Source organism: Bufo gargarizans, chromosome 1 (genome assembly GCF_014858855.1).
Source record: "Bufo gargarizans isolate SCDJY-AF-19 chromosome 1, ASM1485885v1, whole genome shotgun sequence".
NCBI classification, from domain to species: Eukaryota; Metazoa; Chordata; class Amphibia; order Anura; family Bufonidae; genus Bufo; species Bufo gargarizans.
Window position 1 is genome coordinate 728362309 of NC_058080.1, and position 24477 is coordinate 728386785.

Below are 24477 nucleotides of genomic sequence, written 5' to 3' on the forward strand. Positions count from 1 at the left end.
AATGAGAAAAACATCTAGTAAGGGACGCGGACGTGGACATGGTCGTGGTGGTGTTAGTGGACCCTCTGGTGCTGGGAGAGGACGTGGCCGTTCTGCCACATCCACACGTCCTAGTGTACCAACTACCTCAGGTCCCAGTAGCCGCCAGAATTTACAGCGATATATGGTGGGGCCCAATGCCGTTCTAAGGATGGTAAGGCCTGAGCAGGTACAGGCATTAGTCAATTGGGTGGCCGACAGTGGATCCAGCACGTTCACATTATCTCCCACCCAGTCTTCTGCAGAAAGCGCACAGATGGCGCCTGAAAACCAACCCCATCAGTCTGTCACATCACCCCCATGCATACCAGGGAAACTGTCTCAGCCTCAAGTTATGCAGCAGTCTCTTATGCTGTTTGAAGACTCCGCTGGCAGGGTTTCCCAAGGGCATCCACCTAGCCCTTCCCCAGCGGTGAAAGACATAGAATGCACTGACGCACAACCACTTATGTTTCCTGATGATGAGGACATGGGAATACCACCTCAGCATGTCTCTGATGATGACGAAACACAGGTGCCAACTGCTGCGTCTTTCTGCAGTGTGCAGACTGAACAGGAGGTCAGGGATCAAGACTGGGTGGAAGACGATGCAGGGGACGATGAGGTCCTAGACCCCACATGGAATGAAGGTCGTGCCACTGACTTTCACAGTTCGGAGGAAGAGGCAGTGGTGAGACCGAGCCAACAGCGTAGCAAAAGAGGGAGCAGTGGGCAAAAGCAGAACACCCGCCGCCAAGAGACTCCGCCTGCTACTGACCGCCGCCATCTGGGACCGAGCACCCCAAAGGCAGCTTCAAGGAGTTCCCTGGCATGGCACTTCTTCAAACAATGTGCTGACGACAAGACCCGAGTGGTTTGCACGCTGTGCCATCAGAGCCTGAAGCGAGGCATTAACGTTCTGAACCTGAGCACAACCTGCATGACCAGGCACCTGCATGCAAAGCATGAACTGCAGTGGAGTAAACACCTTAAAACCAAGGAAGTCACTCAGGCTCCCCCTGCTACCTCTTCTGCTGCTGCCGCCTCGGCCTATTCTGCTGCTGCCGCCTCGGCCTCTTCCTCCGCCTCTGGAGGAACGTTGGCACCTGCCGCCCAGCAAACAGGGGATGTACCACCAACACCACCACCACCACCTCCGTCACCAAGCGTCTCAACCATGTCACACGCCAGCGTTCAGCTCTCCATCTCACAAACATTTGATAGAAAGCGTAAATTCCCACCTAGCCACCCTCGATCCCTGGCCCTGAATGCCAGCATTTCTAAACTACTGGCCTATGAAATGCTGTCATTTAGGCTGGTGGACACAGACAGCTTCAAACAGCTCATGTCGCTTGCTGTCCCACAGTATGTTGTTCCCAGCCGGCACTACTTCTCCAAGAGAGCCGTGCCTTCCCTGCACAACCAAGTATCCGATAAAATCAAGTGTGCACTGCGCAACGCCATCTGTGGCAAGGTCCACCTAACCACAGATACGTGGACCAGTAAGCACGGCCAGGGACGCTATATCTCCCTAACTGCACACTGGGTAAATGTAGTGGCAGCTGGGCCCCAGGCGGAGAGCTGTTTGGCGCACGTCCTTCCGCCGCCAAGGATCGCAGGGCAACATTCTTTGCCTCCTGTTGCCACCTCCTCCTTCTCGGCTTCCTCCTCCTCTTCTTCCACCTGCTCATCCAGTCAGCCACACACCTTCACCACCAACTTCAGCACAGCCCGGGGTAAACGTCAGCAGGCCATTCTGAAACTCATATGTTTGGGGGACAGGCCCCACACCGCACAGGAGTTGTGGCGGGGTATAGAACAACAGACCGACGAGTGGTTGCTGCCGGTGAGCCTCAAGCCCGGCCTGGTGGTGTGTGATAATGGGCGAAATCTCGTTGCAGCTCTGGGACTAGCCAATTTGACGCACATCCCTTGCTTGGCGCATGTGCTGAATTTGGTGGTGCAGAAGTTCATTCACAACTACCCCGACATGTCAGAGCTGCTGCATAAAGTGCGGGCCGTCTGTTCGCGCTTCCGGCGTTCACATCCTGCTGCTGCTCGCCTGTCTGCGCTACAGCGTAACTTCGGCCTTCCCGCTCACCGCCTCATATGCGACGTGCCCACCAGGTGGAACTCCACCTTGCACATGCTGGACAGACTGTGCGAGCAGCAGCAGGCCATAGTGGAGTTTCAGCTGCAGCACGCACGGGTCAGTCGCACTACAGAACAGCACCACTTCACCACCAATGACTGGGCCTCCATGCGAGACCTGTGTGCCCTGTTGCGCTGTTTCGAGTACTCCACCAACATGGCCAGTGGCGATGACACCGTTATCAGCGTTACAATACCACTTCTATGTCTCCTTGAGAAAACACTTAGGGCGATGATGGAAGAGGAGGTGGCCCAGGAGGAGGAGGAGGAGGAGGAAGAGGGGTCATTTTTAGCACTTTCAGGCCAGTCTCTTCGAAGTGACTCAGAGGGAGGTTTTTGGCAACAGCAGAGGCCAGGTACAAATGTGGCCAGCCAGGGCCCACTACTGGAGGACGAGGAGGACGAGGATGAGGAGGAGGTGGAGGAGGATGAGGATGAAGCATGGTCACAGCGGGGTGGCACCCAACGCAGCTCGGGTCCATCACTGGTGCGTGGCTGGGGGGAAAGGCAGGACGATGACGATACGCCTCCCACAGAGGACAGCTTGTCCTTACCCCTGGGCAGCCTGGCACACATGAGCGACTACATGCTGCAGTGCCTGCGCAACGACAGCAGAGTTGCCCACATTTTAACCTGTGCGGACTACTGGGTTGCCACCCTGCTGGATCCACGCTACAAAGACAATGTGCCCACCTTACTTCCTGCACTTGGAGCGTGATAGGAAGATGCGCGAGTACAAGCGCACGTTGGTAGACGCGCTACTGAGAGCATTCCCAAATGTCACAGGGGAACAAGTGGAAGCCCAAGGCCAAGGCAGAGGAGGAGCAAGAGGTCGCCAAGGCAGCTGTGTCACGGCCAGCTCCTCTGAGGGCAGGGTTAGCATGGCAGAGATGTGGAAAACTTTTGTCAACACGCCACAGCTAACTGCACCACCACCTGATACGCAACGTGTTAGCAGGAGGCAACATTTCACTAACATGGTGGAACAGTACGTGTGCACACCCCTCCACGTACTGACTGATGGTTCGGCCCCATTCAACTTCTGGGTCTCTAAATTGTCCACGTGGCCAGAGCTAGCCTTTTATGCCTTGGAGGTGCTGGCCTGCCCGGCAGCCAGCGTTTTGTCTGAACGTGTATTCAGCACGGCAGGGGGCGTCATTACAGACAAACGCAGCCGCCTGTCTACAGCCAATGTGGACAAGCTGACGTTCATAAAAATGAACCAGGCATGGATCCCACAGGACCTGTCCGTCCCTTGTCCAGATTAGACATTAACTACCTCCCCATAACCATATATTATTGGACTCCAGGGCACTTCCTCATTCAATCCTATTTTTATTTTCATTTTACCATTATATTGCGATGCTACCCAAAGTTGAATGAACCTCTCCTCTGCCTGTGTGCTAGGCCTAAATATATGCCAATGGACTGTTGCAGTGGTGGCTGACATGAAGCCTGATTCTCTGCTATGACATGCAGACTAATTCTCTGCTGACATGAAGCCAGATTGTCTGTTACGGGACCTCTCTCCTCTGCCTGGGTGCTGGGCCTAAATTTATGACAATGGACTGTTGCAGTGGTGGCTGACGTGAAGCCTCATTCTCTGCTATGACATGCAGACTAATTCTCTGCTGACATGAAGACAGATTCTCTGTTACGGGACCTCCCTCCTCTGCCTGGGTGCTGGGCCTAAATATATGCCAATGGACTGTTGCAGTGGTGGGTGACGTGAAGCCTGATTCTCTGCTATGACATGCAGACTAATTCTCTGCTGACATGAAGACAGATTCTCTGTTACGGGACCTCTCTCCTCTGCCTGTGTGTGTGCTGGGCCTAAATATATGCCAATGGACTGTTGCAGTGGTGGCTGACGTGAAGCCTCATTCTCTGCTATGACATGCAGACTAATTCTCTGCTGACATGAAGACAGATTCTCTGTTACGGGACCTCTCTCCTCTGCCTGTGTGTGTGCTGGGCCTAAATATATGCCAATGGACTGTTGCAGTGGTGGCTGACGTGAAGCCTCATTCTCTGCTATGACATGCAGACTGATTCTCTGCTGACATGAAGCCAGATTGTCTGTTACGGGACCTCTCTCCTCTGCCTGTGTGCTAGGCCTAAATATATGCCAATGGACTGTTGCAGTGGTGGCTGACGTGAAGCCTCATTCTCTAATATGACATGCAGACTGATTCTCTGCTGACATGAAGCCAGATCGTCTGTTACGGGACCTCTCTGCTCTGCCTGTGTGCTAGGCCTAAATATATGCCAATGGACTGTTGCAGTGGTGGGTGACGTGAAGCCTCATTCTCTGCTATGACATGCAGACTGATTCTCTGCTGTCATGAAGCCAGATTGTCTGTTACGGGACCTCTCTGCTCTGCCTGTGTGCTAGGCCTAAATATATGCCAATGGACTGTTGCAGTGGTGGGTGACGTGAAGCCTCATTCTCTGCTATGACATGCAGACTGATTCTCTGCTGACATGAAGCCAGATCGTCTGTTACGGGACCTCTCTGCTCTGCCTGTGTGCTAGGCCTAAATATATGCCAATGGACTGTTGCAGTGGTGGGTGACGTGAAGCCTCATTCTCTGCTATGACATGCAGACTGATTCTCTGCTGTCATGAAGCCAGATTGTCTGTTACGGGACCTCTCTGCTCTGCCTGTGTGCTAGGCCTAAATATATGCCAATGGACTGTTGCAGTGGTGGGTGACGTGAAGCCTCATTCTCTGCTATGACATGCAGACTGATTCTCTGCTGACATGAAGCCAGATTGTCTGTTACGGGACCTCTCTCCTCTGCCTGTGTGCTAGGCCTAAATATATGCCAATGGACTGTTGCAGTGGTGGCTGACGTGAAGCCTGATTCTCTGCTATGACATGCAGACTGATTCTCTGCTGACATGAAGCCAGATCCTCTGTTACGGGACCTCTCTCCTCTGCCTGTGTGTGTGCTGGGCCTAAATATATGCCAATGGACTGTTGCAGTGGTGGCTGACGTGAAGCCTCATTCTCTGCTATGACATGCAGACTGATTCTCTGCTGACATGAAGCCAGATTCTCTGTTACGGGACCTCTCTCCTCTGCCTGTGTGTGTGCTGGGCCTAAATATATGCCAATGGACTGTTGCAGTGGTGGCTGACGTGAAGCCTCATTCTCTGCTATGACATGCAGACTAATTCTCTGCTGACATGAAGACAGATTCTCTGTTACGGGACCTCCCTCCTCTGCCTGGGTGCTGGGCCTAAATATATGCCAATGGACTGTTGCAGTGGTGGCTGACGTGAAGCCTCATTCTCTGCTATGACATGCAGACTAATTCTCTGCTGACATGAAGACAGATTCTCTGTTACGGGACCTCTCTCCTCTGCCTGGGTGCCGGGGCCTAAATATCTGAGAATGGACTGTTCCAGTGGTGGGTGACGGGAAGCCAGATTCTCTGCTATGGAACCTCTCTCCAAGTGATGTTGGTTAATTTTTATTTATTTAATTTTTATTTTAATTCATTTCCCTATCCACATTTGTTTGCAGGGGATTTACCTACATGTTGCTGCCTTTTGCAGCCCTCTAGCTCTTTCCTGGGCTGTTTTACAGCCTTTTTAGTGCCGAAAAGTTCGGGTCCCCATTGACTTCAATGGGGTTCGGGTTCGGGACGAAGTTCGGATCGGGTTCGGATCCCGAACCCGAACATTTCCGGGATGTTCGGCCGAACTTCTCGAACCCGAACATCCAGGTGTTCGCTCAACTCTAAACTCCGTGTAAGGTCTTATCTGTAGGGGGTGAAGAGGAGCAGACATACCACAGACCTAGTGCCTGAAGTGTCCAAGGGCCCATCTGCCATATGAGAAGACAACTAGATTTTAAATGTCACATGGTAGGCAAGGGCCCTTATACAGATTTTTCATTGGACCCCAAGAGCTTTAGCCCTCTGACTCAGTGGGAACACACTGTTGATACTAAGGCATTCATTATGTTGAGGGAAGTCAGCAGACTCTTCAAAAATGTCTATTGATTTGCAGCACATCTCATGTTTACCAACTTGCATGCCCAATACTTGATGAAGACAACGCCTGGCACAACCTGACACCTAGAAATGACATTAGACATCTTAGCCTTCATTAGCACAGTGGGGAAAGGATGACCTTGGTCACAGTAGAGAACTTGTTGACTTGTTAGCCTGGTAGATAAATTGTATGCATCGAAGAATATCATTAGTTCACCAGCTGAAGAGTCGTTACCTAACTTACTGCACAGTAATTGGCCTCTCATTGTTCTGCAGCCTCTCGATCAATAGAAAAACTGTAAAAGTTGGAGTTCATCCAATTATAATCTCTCAGACGTCATTAATTTATTTACCAATGCCAGTTGGAGAAGACCGTGAAATCAACAATAGGACTTATACAGTACATCATTACTGCAGAGACAAAAGAACAGCGGGAGATGGCCTCAGTTTTATTTAGGTTGCCATTATACATAGTCAATATTTCCACTCATAACTACATTTTTGCAAGATGAAATAAGAAAAGAAATTACAGATCTAATGGAATAAAGATGAGGGGTTAAGATGGAACATGGGTTATATAGAGGAGATTTGGGGGGTTCATGCCTTGGGTTTCAAGAGAACCATCTCATCTCTGGTGGAAAATAGTTTGTCTCTAGGGACGATTGACTAACTGCCCCTGGTCCTGCTGATTTTGGCTGGGGAAACCATAGTTTCTTTGATGGTCACCTGGCAAACAAGTGATTTTGCCAAGTTAAGCCATGGTCAATCAAAAATTAACATAGTGTCCTTCTTTCTCCAAAAAGTTTTAGAAAAGCACATTTGTATGGGAAACTTGTCTCACTGGTAACATGCTAAAGGGATGTGTTCCCAGGTCTCTTCTACATGTTCCCAATGTTGATGCATACTATTCGACTGACTCTTAAACTTTACCTACAAGTGTTCAATTGGGCCAATTCAGCACCTCTACTTCTTTGTCATTGAACCCTTTCTTCGCCCATCTCAACGTATCATTTGGGTCGTTGTCCTGCTGGAACACTATGTCGTCCTTTTCATACCCATAGTATGTGTATGAAGTAACTCGTCCTCTAGGATACTCACATATAGTTCAGCATTGAAACCACCAGTGATCCTGGTTAAGTATCCAACGCATTTGGCTATGAAAGATCTCCATATTAGAGATGAGCAAATTTCTTAAAAATTTGATTTGCCTGCTTTGCCGAATTTTACAAAAAAATCTGCTTTGTGGCAAATTAGTTCATCAAAAAGCGCATTTTTTTTGTAAGCAGGGGGTGTAATGACAGGATGCTGCGATTGTGCCACTCCCCATTGTACCCCTCATAGTCCAAAATCACCCGTTTCCAATCTTATACTGTCCACTGTTTGAACTTTTGTGCAAACTCAAGACAACGTTTCTTATGATGATATTGAAGTCTAGGCTTCTTCACCTTTTTTCTGGCTTCCGTTCCAGACTTGTGTAATGAGCATTGCACAGTGCTTGCATGGACGTCTGTGATCTCACTATTACGAGCCATCTCCACTGCCATTTTTATCTTGCCAGAACTAATAGACCTTGTGATAAGCCAACTTGTTGACTCCGATATTTTGCCTGGACGTCCACCTCCTGGCTTTGAAATGGATGGAGGTACTTCATTTCATATTCTTCCAACTGTAATGGCGCTCACAAGATGCAGTTTGGCAATTTTATTGGCTGAGATACCACTATCGATGACCTGGATGATGCTGTTTCTCTTTTCTTGGGAAATCTTCTTCATGGCTGCTCCTAGGTTCAAACCAGTGACCTTCCGCTTGGGAATCAAACTAATAACACACTGAGCTATTAGGGAATGTGAGAACAGGTTGTAATTTGCAATATACAAGAAGAAAGTAATTGTTCCACCACCACGAGCAAAACAGTAACAATTCAGTCACATGACAAGAATTTGCAGAACTAATCATATGATAAATAGCTGCAAGTACAATTTATGTATGAGATAGCCAAGAGGATTGTCTATAAAATGATGGTAGTCTCACGTTCAAAGCTGTAGTGGATGGTGAGATATGGAGTCTGAAAGTCAAAAGTTCAAAACATTGTTACCCTTTTGCTTCTTAATGTAAGTCTGGATCCACACTCAATCCTATTTATTTCTATGGGTCCGAGCTTCAGTCTTCTTTGGTTCTATTATTATTTGTTGAATCGTTGCAGTATGATGACCCCAGTATTATACATTGCACATGGTAAGTGTGGACACCTGCTACAAATTTTGCTTTGGGGCCCAAGAGCTTCAAGTTACACCTCAGTATATGTATTTTGAAAGAGTTGTAGGATCTCAGCCAAAGGTGTAGATATGGGAGTAGTGATGTCCCCTTTCTTATTATTTGACAGCTGGGACAACTCTTCTGGGATTCTGGAAGGTCTTCCTTTTTTTTCTAGGATCCCCAGACATTTCCTGTAGAGTTGGAAAGCATTTCATAAGCTGCAAGTTACAAAACTTACATAGTTTTAAGGTACAAAAACAAAATATTCAAAATTGAAATTACTCCCCTTTCCCAATTTTGCATATATAAAAACATAAACATCACATGTATTGTAATTTCTAAAAATGTTTGAACTATTAAAATCTAAAAGTGTTTATGAATATCATAATGGCAAATAATCAATGCCCAAATCTCAAAAAAATAATTGTAACCATACTCCCTAAATTTTTTTTAAAGGTGATTTAAAAAAGATATACCCTAAAATAGTATCAATAAAAAACTAAATATTGCCCTGCTAAAAATACAGCTCTGTAGATGGAAATATAAGAACGTTATAGATGTCAGAATATGACGACACAAAGCACTTTTTTATTTTTAGTTTTGTGTTATTTTTGTGATGTCTTTATTGTTTTTCTAAACCATAAGAAAAACAATAAATACATCATAAATTTGATATCTGTGTAAATATACTCACCTGCAGAAAAAAGTTACCATGTCAGTGAACAGTGAACATCATAAAAATTAAATCCAAACCAAAATGGCAAAATCACCCCTCAAAAATATGTTTCCTGGGTGCCATTAAAAAATACAACCCGCCCCACATAAAATAGGTTAAGTCAGCTGAAAAGTTAAAACATTATAGTTATTGGAATGATGTGAGGGAAATACGAGAATAAAAACAGGAAAAAATTTTGCATTGACAAGGGCTTAAAGAAACTAAAACTAAAAAGACTTCATTACAAATGGCGTGCAAGGTCCAGAAGGCCTGATAGCACAAAACACCTACCAACATTTCTGAAAGCTGTCCACTGCTGTTCTTTGGAATAGTATGGAGAACCAATTGTAGTCACCTCATCAATCATTACCTACAAACTCAGTCATCGGTAATTACAATAAGAGACTTTAGATTTTCCTGGATTCTCCCATTAAAATGGTTCTCCAGGAGCAACATAGCCACCTTAATTACATATGTCTGCAGGTGAAAGTTTGTAATATATCTACCAATCCGAAGTTGCATGGATCGGCCTCCGGGCAACCTGGTCACTCTCACTTCTCCTCCTAAAATCCAGCTTCAGCCGACTTCACATCCTTTACCAGGTTTCCAGCCTGGGTTTTAAACAGGACACTACGGACGGAGCCAGAACTAGTCCTCTCCCTGGCATGTGTGCATTTCCTGAAACCACCTCATCGGCTCATGCACCAGGGAGAGGACTAGTTCTGGCCCCGTCCACAGTGTAAGTGATCTCCCATCCACAGCCCAGGCCAGAAGCCTGGTAAAGGATGTGATGTCAACGGAGGCTGGATTTTCCGAAGAGGAGAGTCATGTGTCAGTTTTACCAGGAGGCTGATATACACAACTTCGGAACATTAGGTATATTACAAACTTTCTTCTATAAATGTGTTATGTGTAATGAAAGTGGCTTTGTGGGATATGCTGGGTCTCTGTAGACCCCTGTAATCAACATTTATCAACTTGCCTTCTGTATAAAGCCAATTACCCTGAGAGATGTGCTACAGTAATGGAGTCCGAAGTCCATTACCAAAGCTGCAATGTCATATTCACATTTATATTTTATTATCCGTCTCATATATACAGATATATAGCGGGCTATTGTAGGGTACTGCTATTGTATTGCATCAGTGTTTAGTATTTTTATCTTATGTTTGGCATTGAGCACCTTGTAATCAAGTAAATGTGCCATTAGTACAGAATTTAGAATATACAATCCTTCATCATAATGCCTATAGTAATTGTGATTACACCGATAGTACTTTAAAGCCGCCGAGTTGACTAAAGGCTCTTATTTGGTTTATTAGATCTATTTCTCTTATCAGCTGCTTACGGCCTTCGGAAAAACCCTTCTTGTTGATTAGCGTCTTACTGTAAAAGTTGATATTAATAAGAAGGGCTGTCTGAGTAGAGAACTTTGTGTGCACATGAGGATGAACGATGCTCCTCAACATAGAACTGGATAAAATGTAGGTAGAAAATAGTAGGTGCAGTCAACAGAGATGTGGCCTTGGCACAGATGGACCTGTCGGATTACCCATAAGAGGGCATCACAGGATAGAACTGAGGTCGCTGAGCTCGAGGATATCTAGTTTATTAATATTTTTCAGAAATTTTTACTGAAACTTTTTGTGAAAAGATGGGGAGCTCTTGCCCAGAGTCCAGCTAGCCCCACCCAAACACGTTTTTTTTTTAAAATTCTTATGTAGTTCCCCTTTTAAAGAAAAAAATTGCAAATCAAATTGATATTAACTTTATTCAACACTTCTTCACTCCCTGTGGTACATAACGCTTGATGGTTACAGTACTTAGACAAGGCACCTTCATGTTCACATTACACAATTTCTGCTGAACATTACAGAAATTAAACTAAAAAGAGTATAACACTTAAAGGGGATGGCCAATTTGTAAGAAGCTATATCATAATGTATATTTTGTGTAACTTATATTTGTACAGTATGTCAGGCATTGGGGCAGATATACCATAACTAGTTTTATAAACGCCAGCCTTAGTAAGAAGTCGCTCAGGGCAGAATGGCACAGGCCTCAATAAATTAGGCGCAATTCCAGGCAGTCCGTGCACCAGACTTCAAATCTACATCGGCTGTTAGCTAGCAAAGATCTGAACTATTATTTACATCAGTAGCGAGAGAAGTGAAAAGTCGCACATTGTTGTGCAAATATGACGTGCACAAAAGTGGTGTAAAGACTTTCATAAATGCCTCTGAATATCTTATGCACACCGCGCTGTACAAGAAGTTCAGATCCTCCTTCGTGGGCTGCATAAATGTCAGTACTTGTCCCCCCACTGCATCAATAAAATGCAATATGGTGGCAGTGAAGTGATTCACCCATATCACCCGTCTCTGCAGCCCCTCATGGGAATCTTTTCCTGCGCATGCACTGAACAGTAAATTAACTAACTATCTATCTATCTATCTATCTCTCTCATATCTATCATCTATCTATCTATCTATCTATCTATCTATCTCATATCTATATTTATATATATATATATATAAACTTGGAAAGTGAGGATGCAGCACACTATCGTGTTCGGGTGCAAATCAAGCCAGTGTGGACCAGCACCACGGTCCAATTCAGTACAGATGAAAGAAGGCCAGCAGCACACCAAGTGTTTCAAAGGAAAACGTGCGGTTTATTCACCCAATGTCAGTAGCAGCAACGTTTCAACCGCTTGTTGCGGTCTTTCTCAAGCTATGTGCACATGTGTTACAATCACATAATATATAAGTGTGTCAATCAATATTACAATCAAATCAATTTATGCATAAAAATAACAAAATTCATAGTGACAACAGTGCAAGCAGGTGAACAAATCTCATAAGAAGTGTGAGGTTCATAGATACAGTACATTAACAAAGTGCTATAATAAATTACATAATGTGTCCCAAACATACATGATGTACTGTAATTACTTATGATTCAGTGCAGGTGTGTCCAATTACTGGTATAAACATAAAAACTCACAATCAGCTGATAAGCTACACATATGTGGCATCGCGGTCTCGGCGGCGTCCCCATTCAGTCTCTGCGCATGCGCGGGAACACCAAATCTCGCGATCCCTCAGACGCAGAGAGACTGACTAGAACCCATATCAAAGATGGCTCGGTCTGTTCATTCCCCAGTGTGCGCATGTCAATGCAGAAGCGTCGGCCTCCCACCAGTAGTCATGTGATCATTGTCACATGATCAAACAGCGGCAGATAAACAAACAGGTTTGGGTAATTTAATGCTAAAATATGGGTCTGGAATGCATAGATCCCGGAATTCCCACAGATAAGCGTGACACGCACATGTGGGGATCCAGGGTCTAGCGTCCTATCAACCCTATGGTCTGGTTCTGGATCCACTCTGGCGTGCACAAACTAGGGAAGGCTGGTGTCCCACAGCGAGGACCAACCGTATCTATGGTCAAGTCACTGCCGGGATAAGGAGACGGCGACGTCGCGCGGGCGATCGCTGCGAACCGTCCCCGTCCCCAGGGAGACACCTCACCATCCACCTAGTACACTGAGTGGCCAGTATCCGACCTGGATATAACCCCGATCACATCAACAAATTCTTATTAAAATATTAAAGATATAAACTGTGTGGGTGTCATGGAACCATGAACCAGACGTACAACAGAGATGAGTGGAAATAAGAAGGCTTTATTGGAAATCAAGCCGTAGCAAAAGTCCAAACGGATGGCTAAACCGAAGCAGGGTCTTGCGTAGACAGAGGTCAGGAACCAGGAGGGTGGTCAGACGAAGCCAGGATCAGGAACCAATGGGGTAGTCAGACGAAGCCAGGATCAGGAACCAACGGGGTAGTCAGACGAAGCCAGGATCAGGAACCAACGGGGTAGTCAGACGAGGCCAGGATCAGGAACCAGAAGCAGCAGCAGTCTTAGAAGCATGTGAACACAGGAGGACCAAGCAAGGAACTGAAGCCACAGACCTTCTATATATATGAGCTAGGCATCCAGCTCCTCCCAGTGGGAAGGAGAAGCCGCAGGGTGGGAGGCTACAAGAAACCCAGAAACCAAGATGGCCGCCAGCACATGTCAAACGAAGGTAAGACCATGACAGTACCTCCCCCTCAAGGGCCCCTCCTCCGCGGAGTAAGGAACGGTTTCTGAGGGAAGCGTGCGTGGAAGGCTCGGAGCAAAGCAGGAGCATGGACATCTGCGGAGGGAACCCAGGAACGCTCCTCTGGACCATAACCACGCCAATGGACCAAAAACTGCAACCGACCGCGGACCAGGCGTGAGTCCAGGATATTGCTCACCTCATATTCCTCATGATTTCCCACTTGGACCGGACGGGGCCGAGGAACCGAGGAAGTGAAACGATTACACACCAACGGCTTCAACAGGGAGACATGAAACACGTTGGAGATCCGCATGCCAGGAGGAAGCGCAAGGGCATAGGCTACCGGGTTTACCCTGCGAAGCACTCGGAAGGGACCAACAAAGCGAGGCGCCAGCTTGAGAGTGGGCACTCGAAGGTTGAGGTTGCGGGTGGACAACCATACACGGTCTCCGACCTGGTAGGAAGGAGCGGGCGCTCGTCTGCGATCATCCTGGAGTCTCTGGCGCTGCGCAGAGACCTCAAGGGACCTCTGGATCTGTACCCAAGAAGCACGTAGGACGGAAAGGTGATCCTCCACAGCCGGAGTATCCTGGGGAGAGAATACCTCCGGTAACACGGCAGGTTGGAACCCATAATTGGCAATGAAGGGAGACGTCCCAGAGGAAGAGTTCACCGCCGTGTTCCTGGCAAACTCAGCCCAAGGCAGGAGGTCAACCCAATTGTCTTGGTGATCGGAGACATAGCAACGAAGGAATTGCTCCAAGGCCTGATTAGATCGTTCTGCGGCCCCATTGGACTGAGGGTGGTAGGCCGAGGAGAAAGAGAGATGAATCCCCAACTGGGAGCAAAAGGCGCGCCAGAACCTGGACACAAACTGACTCCCCCGATCCGACACAATCTCCTTGGGCAAACCGTGCAACCGGAAGACCTCCCTGGCGAAAATCGTGGCCAACTCTTGTGCAGAGGGTAACTTCTTGAGAGGAACACAGTGGCACATTTTGGAAAACCGGTCCACAATCATGAGAATGACCGTATGGCCTCGGGATGCAGGGAGGTCCACAATGAAATCTATCCCCAGGTGTGACCATGGGCGCTCCCCGGTGGCTATGGGTTGCAAAAGGCCCAACGGAAGGTGCCGAGGGCACTTACTCTGGGCACAAACGGAGCATGCCGCTACATATGCGGCGATGTCGGAACGTAGAGAAGGCCACCAGAACGTGAAACAGCCCAGGACAGCTGGTTCTTTCCAGGATGCCCCGCGGCCTTGGAGTTATGGTAGGTTCGCAACAACCGAGTGCGCAACTCCTCAGGCACAAAACACCTGCCGTTGGGTCTCCCAGAGGGAGCACCAGATTGAGCCGCCAAAATCTGCTCACCCAGGGGAGAGGTCAGGCTGGTGCGAATGGCGGCCAGGATCTGATTCGGAGGTATGACCGAAGTCGGAATCGACTCCTCCCCGGACAGCTCGGAGTACTGCCGTGATAAGGCATCCGCTCTGATGTTCTTGGAACCGGGTAGGTAGGAGACCACGTAATTAAAACGTGACAAGAACAGAGCCCATCTGGCCTGACGTGGTGTCAATCTCTTGGCCTCAGAAAGGTAGGTCAGATTCTTGTGGTCCGTCAGGATGAGAACCGGAACCACCGAGCCCTCGAGCAAGTGCCTCCATTCTTTAAGGGCCTGCACGATGGCCAATAACTCCCTGTCACCAATCTGATAGTTGCACTCCGCGGAAGACAGTTTCCGGGAGTAAAACCCACAGGGAAGCAGAGGACCCTCTGGTGTTCTACGCTGAGACAGAAGGGCGCCTACTCCCGTCTCAGACGCGTCCACCTCGAGGACAAAGGGCAACCCAGGGTTGGGATGCGACAGAATCGGAGCCGACACAAAGGCGGACTTTAGAGCCTCAAAAGCTCGGATGGCCTCGAGCGGCCAGACCTGGAAATTACTGCCCTTCCTGGTCAGATCCGTGAGAGGCTTGGCTAGCATGGAAAAGTCCCTGATGAACTTCCGATAATAATTGGCGAAGCCCAAAAAGCGCTGCAGGGCACGGAGACCACTGGGCTGGGGCCACTGTAAGACAGCCGAAACCTTCTCAGGATCCATGGAGAACCCCTCAGCGGAAATGATGTAACCTAAGAAGGTTACCTGGGATCTGTGAAATTCGCATTTCTCAAGCTTACCGAACAGCCTGTTCTCTCGTAACCGTTGCAACACTCGTCTGACATCCATAATGTGGGCCTCCATGGATTCAGAATATACCAAGATGTCATCCAAATAGACCACCACACACTGCTGCAACAGGTCACGGAAAACATCGTTGATGAATTCCTGGAAGACTGCGGGCGCATTGCACAACCCAAAGGGCATAACCAAGGATTCATAATGACCGGTCCTGGTGTTAAACGCGGTCTTCCACTCATCGCCCGCCTTGATCCTTACCAGGTTATATGCCGCCCTCAGGTCGAGTTTGGTAAAGACCGTGGCCCCTTTGAGGCGATCGAACAGCTCGGAAATCAAGGGTATCGGGTAAGCGTTCTTGATCGTGATGCGATTGAGACACCTGTAATCGATGCAAGGCCTCAACTCACCGCCCTTCTTTTTCACAAAGAAAAATCCAGCCCCTGCCGGGGACGAGGATTTGCGAATGTGTCCGCGTGAAAGCGCCTCCCTCACGTACTCCCTTATGGCCTCATTCTCCGCTACCGACAGTGGATAGACTTTGCCACGAGGAGGAACGGCACCGGATTGTAACTCTATGGCACAATCGTATGGGCGGTGCGGAGGTAGGGCAACCGCGCGCACCTTATCGAATACATCCCGGTACTCTTCGTATTCAGGAGGCAACAGAGAGTCCGAGGAAGTACACAGCAACTTGACAGGCCCATGGATGCAACTAGCCCCACACTGCGGTAACCACGAGAGGATCTCGACCGATCTCCAATCGAAAGTCGGATTATGCTTCTGGAGCCAGGGGTACCCCAAGACCACCGAGTAGTGTGGAGACGAAATAACCTGGAGACAGACCGACTCTCTGTGAACGGCACCAATGGCTATCCCCACTGGAAGGGTCTCATGAGTCACGTGTGGCGGCAGAAGAGGTCTGCCGTCTATTGCCTCAAGAGCCAGTGGGGAACCTCGAGGCTGCAGAGGAATGGAATTGGCGGCAACGAACACTCTATCAATGAACAAACCACCAGCACCAGAGTCCACCAACGCCTGGGTCGTCACCGAGCCCCCGACCCAGGAGAGGACAACCGTGATCAGTGGTTTGTCAACACGGGAAACCGGGGACGAGGAGACTCCACCCAAGATCTGCCCCCGACAGGACCTCAGGTGCGAGCGTTCTCCCGGACGGTTCGGACATGCCAACCGAAAATGCCCACCGAGACCACAGTACATGCATCGGCCCTCGCGTCTCCGGAGTGCCCTCTCCCCCTCGGACAGGCGAGCAAACCCCCGCTGCATGGGTTCACCCCCAGACAAGTCATCCCCAGGAGGCGTGGGAGGAGAGGGAGGCACGGGTGGGACAGCAAACGTAGGCGCCAATCTGTTAGGAGACCTCCGCAGGCTCTCCTTAAAGGAAGGTCTCTCCCTGAGTCTGGTGTCAATCAAAATCAGGAAAGAAATAAGAGACTCGAGCTCCACTGGTAGGTCCTTAGCTGCAACCTCATCCTTCAAGGCATCCGAGAGACCATGAGAGAAAGCAGCGACCAGAGCCTCATTATTCCAGCCCACCTCTGCTGCCAGGGTACGAAACTCAATGGCGTATTCAGCTACGGATCGTGAACCCTGTCTGATGGACATAAGGAGCTTCGCAGCAGAGGCAGCACGAGCCGGCACATCCAATACCTTCCGAAGAGAAGCAACAAAACCGGAAAACTCGGCAACCACCGGATTGTTGTTCTCCCATCAAGGGCTGGCCCAGGCCAAGGCCTTGTCCGAGAGCAGCGAGATCAAGAAGCCCACCTTTGATCTCTCAGTAGGAAAGGCATGTGGCAGCAACTCGAAATAAATGCCCACCTGGTTAAGGAAACCTCGGCACTGAGTTGGCTCTCCCCCAAAGCGCTGTGGAAGGGGGGCAGAACCGGTCATACCCCGGGACACCGCAGGCGCAGCAACAGGTGTCGGGGTAGACTCTGGCGCAACAACCGGGGCGGCAGTAGGAGCGGGCCCAGGAGCGACAACCGACCCATCGGCAACGGAAGCGAAATGAGCCGTGCGTTCAAGCAGGGTTTGCAACGCCACAGCGAACCGACCCAACAGGTGATCCTGCTGATCAAGTCTGGCAACCAGCGTAGGTAGCGAGGATGGCCCTGTACCGTCAGAATTCATGGCTTGGTCCTAATGTCATGGAACCATGAACCAGACGTACAACAGAGATGAGTGGAAAGAAGAAGGCTTTATTGGAAATCAAGCCGTAGCAAAAGTCCAAACGGATGGCTAAACCGAAGCAGGGTCTTGCGTAGACAGAGGTCAGGAACCAGGAGGGTGGTCAGACGAAGCCAGGATCAGGAACCAACGGGGTAGTCAGACGAAGCCAGGATCAGGAACCAACGGGGTAGTCAGACGAAGCCAGGATCAGGAACCAACGGGGTAGTCAGACGAGGCCAGGATCAGGAACCAGAAGCAGCAGCAGTCTTAGAAGCATGTGAACACAGGAGGACCAAGCAAGGAACTGAAGCCACAGACCTTCTATATATATGAGCTAGGCATCCAGCTCCTCCCAGTGTGAAGGAGAAGCCGCAGGGTGGGAGGCTACAAGAAACCCAGAAACCAAGATGGCCGCCAGCACATGTCAAACGAAGGTAAGACCATGACAGTGGGTAGGCTCCCAACTGTCATAGATCACACTCCACAACTGGACCAGAACACCGACCGGGTCATCTTGCTTGCATGTAATACAGTGAAAGACCGTGGGTAGCCGGCAAGATCCAGGATGCTCTTCTCCCTGTGCAGGATGTCAGTCATGTCCGTGATCAATAAGCAAATCTAAAAACAGAAAAAGTTTTAGAATAAAAAAAATAAAAAATTCCACTTGATTATTTTGTACACATGTTTCACTAAACCCAAAGTAGGGAATACGGACAGAGCGGAACCGGGTGAGAGACACCACTAATCCACTCTGAAGTCAACATTCAGCCCGTTGGGCCTCAAGATTTTCAAAAGTGAAAATCCAGAATAGCTCACGCTTTTTATGGAGAACTTGTCTATCTCCCCCCCCCCCCCCCCCCCGCCTTCCCAATTGTATCTGTTCCAATATGCAGAACCTTAGGTCTTTTTGTGTGTGTCCTGCCTCTTTTAAGTGTTTGGACACGGGCAAATCCATTTTTTCTTTTCTAATGGAGTATCGATGTTGGTTTAACCGTGTCTTGACGTCCCACATGGTCTCACCAACATACCACCTCCCACAAGGACATGTCAGCTGGTAGACCACGTAGGACGAGTCACACGTCAAATACTGGGTGATTTTGATCATTTTGTTAGTAGCCGGATTAAGAAATGTATCCCCTTTCAACATAAGGTTACAATTTACACAATGACAACAGGGGTAGCAGCCAGTCAGCGTGGAGCCACATAGTGCTCTTACGCTGGTCTTGGTACTCCCCACGTCCGACCTCACCAGCCTGTCTCCCAAATTGCGTCCTCTTCGGTAGGAAAATAGAGGCGGTGTACGGAACTCCTCAACCTGAGGGAAACTACTCCCTATCATCTTTCAATGTTTCCTGATGACAGCCGCGATTTGCTGACTGTCAGCGGAAAATTGGGAGACAAAGGGAATACAGTTTTTTTTTGGGAACCCTCTTTGGGGCTGTCTGTAGTGGAATTGCTGTCCACTCGCAAAATACTTCCCATAATCAATTTCTTAGGGTATCCTCGGGTAGCAAATTTCTGACTCATTTCATTAAACCGTATATCTCTAGTCTGTTTATCCCTCACGATCCTCTGTACTCGGAGGAATTGACTAAAGGGCAATGATCGAATCATGGAGCGGGGATGATGGGGCTATCATAGCGCAACAACGTGTTTTTGTCAGTGATCTTCACAAATAGATCAGTCATCAATCCCCGTCCCATGATCCTGACCTCCGTGTCCAGAAACTGCAATTTATCAGTGGAATGGACCACAGTAAATTTTACTGTAGGATCGATTTCATTGAGAAATGCGTGGAACGCGAGGAGGCCCAACGTGTCGCCCGTCCACACCAAAAAGATATCGTCGATATAGAGCCACCACCGCAGAATATGTCTGAACTGGTGGCTGCCATACACAATCGACTCCTCGAGGTGGGCCATGTAGATGTTTGCGTAAGTGGGCGCCGCGTTGGACCCCATCGCCGTCCCACGCATCTGCACATAAAAATCGTCCTGAAACAAAAAATATGTTGTAAGACCACGTGGGATGCCAGGACACGGTTAAATCAACATCGATACTCCATTAGAAAAGAAAAAATTGATTTGCCCGTGTACAAACACTTTAAAGAGGCAGAACACACACAAAAAGACCTGAGGTTCCACATATTGGAACAGATAACATTGGGAAGGCGGGGGGGGGGGAGATAGACAAGCTCTCCTCAAAAAGCGTGAGCTAATCTGGATTTTCACTTTGAAAACCTTGAGGCCCAAGTGGCTGAATGTTGACTTCAGAGTGGATTAGTGGTGTCTCTCACCCGGTACCTCTCTGTCTGTATTCCCTACTTTGGGTTTAGTGAAACATGTGTACAAAATAATCAAGTGGAATTGTTGTTTTTTTAAATTCTAAAACTTTTTCTGTTTTTAGATTTGCTTATTGATCACGGATATGACAGGGAGAAGAGCATTCTGGATCTTGCCGGCTACCCACGGTCTTTCACTGTATTACATGCAAGCAAGATGACCCGGTCGGTGTTTTGGTCCAGTTGTGGAGTGTGATCTATGACAGTTGGGAGCCTACCCACACAGTTTATATCTTTAGTATTTTAATAAGAATTTGTTGATGTGATCGGGGTTATATCCAGGTCTGACACTGGCCACTCAGTGTACTAGGTGGATGATGAGGTGACTCACTGGGGATGGGGACGGTTCGCAGCGATCGCCCGCGTCGACGTCGCCGTCTCCTTATCCCGGTAGTGACTTGACCATAGATACGGTTGGTCCCCGCTGTGGGACACCAGCCTTCCCTAGTTTGTGCACGCCAGAGTGGATCCAGAACCAGACCATAGGGTTGATAGGACGCTGGACCCTGGATCCCCACATGTGCGTGTCACGCTTATCTGTGGGAATTCCGGGATCTATGCGTTCCAGACCCATATTTTAGCATTAAATTACCCAAACCTGTTTGTTTATCTGCCGCTGTTTGATCATGTGACAATGATCACATGACTACTGGTGGGAGGCAGACGCTTCTGCATTGACATGCGCACACTGGGGAATGAACAGACCGAGCCATCTTTAATATGGGTTCTAGTCAGTCTCTCTGCGTCTGAGGGATCGCGAGATTTGGTGTTCCCGCGCACGCGCAGAGACTGAATGGGGACGCCGCCGAGACCGCGATGCCACATATGTGCAGCTTATCATCTGATTGTGAGTTTTTATGTTTATACCAGTAATTGGACACACCTGCACTGAATCATAAGTAATTACAGTACATCATGTATGTTTGGGACACATTATGTAATTTATTATAGCACTTTGTTAATGTACTGTATCTATGAACCTCTTTGACACTTCATGAGATTTGTTCACCTGCTTGCACTGTTGTCACTATGAATTTTGTTATTTTTATGCATAAATTTATTTGATTGTAATATTAAAAGACACACTTATATATTATGTGATTGTAACACATGTGCACATAGCTTGAGAAAGACCGCAACAAGCGGTTGAAACGTTGCTGCTACTGACATTGGGTGAATAAACCGCACGTTTTCCTTTAAAACACTTGGGGCCAGATTTATCATTAGCTCAAGTCAGAATAATGGAGTGAAAAAGTCGCAAATTTTTGCGCAATCACTAAAACTGCGCAAAAAATTGCGACTTTTTCTGCTCTGCACTATGCTCGCCAATTTTCTGAAAGTGGGCGTGTTTTCTTATGTAAATTAATCTCTAGACAGATTTACTATTGAGACTATTTAAAAAGTCGCAAAAAAGTCGCAAAAAAATGCGCAATTTCACTCCAGTGAGGACCATGCTTATCTTATGAGACTTTTTAATAGAACATGCGACTTTTTCGTAAAGACGTGCGACTTTTTCGTAAAGATGTGCGACTTTTGTAAAGCTGCTTACTGACGGATAAACTGCTACCGTCAAACCACATTTATTACAGTCTTAAAGGGCCGTTCATAAATCTGACTTGTCTAAAACTGACTTTAGCCATATGTGAAAGTGGAGTGAGCTGTCAGAGTCATGATATATCTGGCCCTTGGTGTGCTGCTGGCCTTCTTTCATCTATATGTATATATATATATATATATATATATATACTTAACAAATGACGAGGCAGCACTTCCAGCTTTTGGTGAACGGGTGAAGACCCCAAACTTTAATCCAAGCAATGTTTCGGCCTGCTCAATGAGCTTGATAAAGGCCTCATTGAGCAGGCCGAAACATTGCTTGGATTAAAGTTTGGGGTCTTCACCCGTTCACCAAAAGCTGGAAGTGCTGCCTCGTCATTTGTTAAAGGGGTTGGCCACTCTGCATGTATTTTCAGCAACTGTGTGGGAGGCAGGGAAAAAAGACATTTCCTAATATATGTCTTTAAGAAGATATGCCTATTTTTTAAACAATCTGAAGCCACACCTCCTGAGCCTCGTTCTGATGTGCAGACAGTCCGTCCATAGCTGCACGAGACATGGAGAAGATCCGTCCATTGGCTGCTGTGTAAATGCGCATGCCCAGTCAGCCCCTGCCACAGGCGAGCTCCCTGCTCCTACTCTGTGTCAGACTTCTGAGATTCCCGATCCCCCCCTCCCCCTGCAGCCCTCAATGTGCCCTCTTATTTTATTCTCAGCTAAACTCCAGACACAAAACGGACTAAGGGGTTAAACTCCTATCAAGAAACAGACCTTCAGACGTCAATGAGTCACTCACGTGACTGAATGGGCAGCGGGAAATGAAGTGTCGGAAGATGGAGAGATCAGGCTGTTTGCAGAGCAGGTCACCACTGATAGAAGGGGGGAGAGTGTCTGTCAGTGCTGGAGGTACATGTGCTGTGGACATGCTGAGAGGAGGGGGATCGAGAACTGTCTGCTGAGGTGGGGTGTTCTGTCAGAAAACCTCAGATTCCCTTATCCTGGCATTGTAATATGGGGGGGGGGGGGGGACTGTGTAATATTGTGTGCAGGAGGGGGCTGAGTGATATTGTATTGGGGGGGACTGTGTGATATTGTGTGCAGGAGGGGGCTGAGTGATATTGTATTGGGGGGGGGACTGTGTGATATTGTGTGCAGGGGGCTTAGTAATATTGTGAGCAGGGGGGCTTAGTAATATTGTGAGCAGGGGGGCTTAGGCTAGTTTCACACTAGCGTTCGGCTGTCCGCTCGTGAGCTCCGTTTGAAGGAGCTCACGAGCGGACCCGAACGCTTCCGTCCAGCCCCAATGCATTCTGAGTGGACGCGGATCCGCTCAGAATGCATCAGTCTGGCGGCGTTCAGCCTCCGCTCGCCTCCGCACGGACAGGCGGACAGCTGAACGCTGCTTGCAGCGTTCGGGTGTCCGCCTGGCCGTGCGGAGGTGTGCGGATCCGTCCAGACTTACAATGTAAGTCAATGGGGACGGATCCGTTTGAAGATGCCACAATATGGCTCAATCTTCAAGCGGATCCGTCCCCCATTGACTTTCAATGTAAAAGTCTGGACGGATCCGCTCAGGCTAATTTCACACTTAGCTTTTTTTTGCCAATATAATGCAGACGGAACGCTAGTGTGAAAGTAGCCTTAGTAATATTGTGAGCAGGGGGCTGAGTAATATTGTATGGGGGGACGACTGTGTAATATTGTGTGCAGGGGGGCCGAGTAATATTGTATGGGGGGGGGGGGGACTGTGTGATTTTGTATGCAGAGGGGGGGGGGGGTTCAGTGTGATTTTGTATGCAGAGGGGGGGGGGTTCAGTGTGATTTTGTATGCAGAGGGGGGGTTCAGTGTGATTTTGTATGCAGAGGGGGGGGTTCAGTGTGATTTTGTATGCAGAGGGGGGGGGTGCAGTGTGATTTTTTTTTTTTTTTTTTTTTTACGCAGAGGGGGGGTGCAGTGTGATTTTGTATACGGGGGGGGGGGGTGCAGTGTGATTTTGTATGCAGAGGGGGGGTTCAGTGTGATTTTGTATACAGGGGGGTGCAGTGTGATTTTGTATACGGGGGGGGGGTGCAGTGTGATTTTGTATGCGGGGGGGTTCAGTGTGATTTTGTATGCAGAGGGGGGGGGTGCAGTGTGATTTTGTATGCAGAGGGGGGGTGCAGTGTGATTTTGTATGCAGAGGGGGGGGTGCAGTGTGATTTTGTATGCAGAGGGGGGGGTGCAGTGTGATTTTGTATGCAGAGGGGGGGGTGCAGTGTGATTTTGTATGCAGAGGGGGGGGTGCAGTGTGATTTTGTATGCAGAGGGGGGGGTGCAGTGTGATTTTGTATGCAGAGGGGGGGGTGCAGTGTGATTTTGTATGCAGAGGGGGGGGGTACAGTGTGATTTTGTATGCAGAGGGGGGGTGCAGTGTGATTTTGTATGCAGAGGGGGGGTGCAGTGTGATTTTGTATGCAGAGGGGGGTTCAGTGTGATTTTGTATGCAGAGGGGGGGTTCAGTGTGATTTTGTATGCAGAGGGGGGGTGCAGTGTGATTTTTTTTTTATTTTTTTTTATTTTTTTTATGCAGAGGGGGGGGGTGCAGTGTGATTTTTGTATGCAGAGGGGGGGTGCAGTGTGATTTTTGTATGCAGAGGGGGGGTGCAGTGTGATTTTGTATGCAGAGGGGGGGTGCAGTGTGATTTTATTTTCGGGCTGCTATCTGGGGAGGCCACGTTGTATGTGACATCTTTTACTGAATAGAACAGGTTTTCTGTATGTTCTCCGCACCCGATATTTATTCTAATATATTTTCTACTGTACAAGTCAAAGTAAAAGCTGCCTGTTTGACTGTTTTTAATAAAAACTTATTGTTGAAACAAAAAAAATGTATTCTATATATTTTTGTTCATTCATTTATTTATTTATTTTTTTCCAGTTCTTCTGTGTTCTAGGCGCTTGTAGCTGT